Source organism: Salvelinus sp. IW2-2015, unplaced genomic scaffold, assembly GCF_002910315.2.
Source record: "Salvelinus sp. IW2-2015 unplaced genomic scaffold, ASM291031v2 Un_scaffold1754, whole genome shotgun sequence".
Lineage (NCBI taxonomy): Eukaryota > Metazoa > Chordata > Actinopteri > Salmoniformes > Salmonidae > Salvelinus > Salvelinus sp. IW2-2015.
Window position 1 is genome coordinate 70,330 of NW_019943135.1, and position 3,321 is coordinate 73,650.

Sequence of the window (3,321 nt, forward strand, 5' to 3'; positions counted from 1 at the left end):
CTTTTCATTCACAAGAAGTGCAAACCTGTGCGAGAACACCATTTCCATTATACACGGGCTGCTTCTCCCAAACACCCAATTTTTAAAAGACCAAACGATCAGTCAGATGAGCTCTGATTTCTATTCATTAGGGGGCGGGGGCCCCACCCAAAAAACCCCCCCCACCCATTCCGTTAGAGACAAGTGGGCAGGCGACTAGTCGTCAATCTGTTATTTTCAAACAGCTAATTCCTGATACAATACCACAATGCACCACCTGAACCACACAACACGCTGAGACAACGATGTAAACTGGACAACATACAGTCACTACTGATGGACCGCCGATGGGGACACGACTAGCTCATTTACCAACCGTGTGATGAATGTGTTCTGTGGGCCCTCCGCTTACCAACTAGATGTCCTATTCAGCCACTGCCTCTCTAGACACTAGTCATGGAGCCCTCTCCCCCGCTCACCCCCGTCCAAATCTACGATCTCTTTCCCCTAAACCCCTTTTTTTTTTTCCCCCTCACCTCTCCCCCATTACCCCTCCCTCGTACCTTAGATCTCCCTCTTACAATCGGTCCCATCTACCCATCATCCCCTACCGTCATACCCCCTACCCCTCCTTACTCTCGTCACTCCTTACCGATTTCTCTACCGCCTTTACCCTACCCACTCCTATCTTACCTTTCCCCCTTACCTCTTCCCCCCTACATCTCCTCTCCTCTCCCCTACCCGCTCTCTAACCTTCCCCTACCTTCCTCCTCTACCCTCTGTCCCCATACCTTTTTCCTCTACCTTTCCCCCACCCTCCCTCCCTCCTTTCCTCCTACCTTCTCCCTCTATCTCCCCCCCAACACCTGCCAACACCATTACGGAAATCCAACCCCCTACTGTCTCCACCACCCTCCTTTCCTTCCCTCCCCCATCACCCCTCTAACCCTCCCCTACCCTCAACGCCACACGTGAACCCCACCCTTCCTCCCTCTGTGCCGCGATGCATACCCCACTAACCCCACCTCTTACCCTTTACTTCCACACCCACCACCCCTGTGTCCGATGCCTCTCCAACACCAAACTCATAAAACGACCCAACCCATCCCTCTAACCATCCCCCACCATCATCCCCCTCCACACCACCTCCGTACCACCTCCCTCTGCCCACCCTGATCCCAGAGGACGCCTGTAGCACATTCGCTTCGTGAATGTACCGGAGGGACCCTCTACTCCCTCAGCTCCATCTCCCGCTTACCTCTCTCCACCCTCATCCCTCCCGATTGTCTTTGCTGCAGCATACATAATTGATACACTCACGCAGTATTCCTTGCATACATACACATGGTCGAGCACACCACTGACACACCACCACGTGCAGCAGGCACATTGCTGGAGTTCTGCGAGACGGACTCTCAGCTTCTGGTATATCCATGGTCATTTCTGTTCTATCCTCTTCTTCCGCCTGCGGTTGCAATCTCCCTCTTCGTCCGCATCCTCGGTATTTATTGGGTCGCTGAGAATTCTTACCTTCTGTGTATCTTGATCTCCCGTTGTGGTACCTCTCCCTCCACCAAGCCGGGGCCACTTACACAACCTCCCTCACCACCCAGCACACATTCCCTGCTCTCTCTACACTAGACATTCATTTGGCAAGCCTTCCTCTTCCCCCCCCTCATGTAGCCCATCCAGCCATTCTCATAACCGCTTGTGGCACGTCCCATATAGCCTATTAAGTCTATTGCTATGTTCCTGTGGCCTATCTCCTTCCCGTTATAACCTACTCCCTCCTTTTGTAAACATCCCCACACGCAATCTCCCGGCCCCTGCTGACAACCTCCAGTCCTATAGCTACAGCCACTACCCTGGGTACTAATACTCAGTCAGGCTCACTATCAATGTAATATACCCTCACTCCCTCTTCCATACCCCCAACAAACCCCCCCCCCCCCCCCCCCCCCCACACACGACCCCACCCGCCTTCCTACTCTCTTCGCTTTGCTCCAGTTCCTCACGCCTCTGTAACCCCTGCTTCCAGTTTGCTCCTTACACCTTTACCCTGTCCCTGATCGCAGTGGCCATTATACTAGGTTACCAGGGAAACCCCACTATCCGTCTGAACCTCTAATGCCACGTGTCCTTTAGAAGTTGAGCAGTTTGTAAGTTTGTGTTTCTTCGTGTGTGTGTGTGTGTGTGTGTGTATGCGCGTCTCTGTGTGTGTAACCTCAGCCTGAGCCTTCTAACGAGTGGTTGTTAATTTGCCTTGGTTATGTAAACTTAGAATTCTCATTATTCAGACCGACTGAGTTCAGACTGCGGTCATCAAATGCCACACATTGGGTTTCTCCTCTTTCCTCCCCTCCCCTCCCCTACCCTCCTGTTCTGTCAGTGTGTCTGTCTGTTGGCTCTTTCTGATGCCAGAGACCACTCCTTCAGCTTCACAGTGTGAGGAAAGGAAAGGGATGCATGGGGCTTTGGCACTGACTGTCTGGAGTAAGAGGTGGCAGAGTGGCATGCTGACTGACTCCTCAGAAGGGGCAGCGGGTAGTTGGAGCTCATTGGCTCTGCTTGGCCGGGCAGCAGCAGTGGTGGCGCTGTGCCTTCTGTAGCACAATCTCCTTTTCTCTCCTCCACTTTATTTTCTTCTCACTGAACTGCCAGAGGAGAGGAGAGGAGAGATGAGAGGAGAGGAGAGAAGGGGGGAGAAGAGATGAGGGAAGAGAGGAGGAGAGGAGGTGAGAAAGAAGCAGAGAAGAGGGTGGGAGAGGCAAGGAGAGGAGGAGAGATGGAGGAGGGGAGAGAAGGAGAGATGGAGGAGAGGAGAGGAGGAGAGGGGAGGGAGGAGGAGTGGAAAGGATAGTGGAGAAGAGGAGAGAAGAGGGGAGATGAGAGGATGTGGGAGAAGAGAGGAGGAGAGGAAAGGAGAGGGGAGAAGAGAGGAGGGTAGAGAGAAGGAGAGGAGGTGTGTATGCCCTGTCATCTACTCTCTCAGAATAGCTTTCCAGCTCAGCTCTATGTGGGCCACATGCTCTATCTGTAAAGCTCTCCAGCTATAGATCATTTCTGCACAGCAGACGTCCTATTGTCAGAGAGGGTGGTGACCTTGAAGCTGCGAGAGTGGTCAGTCTGGTGAATGTCAGAAGGGAGAGTGGATTTGTGTGTATGTGTGTGTCAGTGGCTGTGTGTGTGTGAGCGGGGTGTAGTAGTAGTTGTGGCCCGTGGCTTTGTGGAGTGTTTCAGTTGGCTTAGCATGCCAGGTTACAGAGGTGCTGGAGGGGGTTAGTGGATGGGGAGTTGGGATATCCAGGGGGTCCGTCACCCACTCACACTTATCACTAGTGG

The 3,321-nt window shown here is 53.1% G+C and overlaps 1 pseudogene; it reads left to right on the forward strand.

The window, feature by feature from the left end:
* The window catches only part of LOC139024659 (octapeptide-repeat protein T2-like), an 8,054-nt pseudogene extending 5,249 nt beyond the window's left edge, over positions 1-2,805 (forward strand).
* Positions 2,806-3,321: the final 516 nt, after the last annotated feature.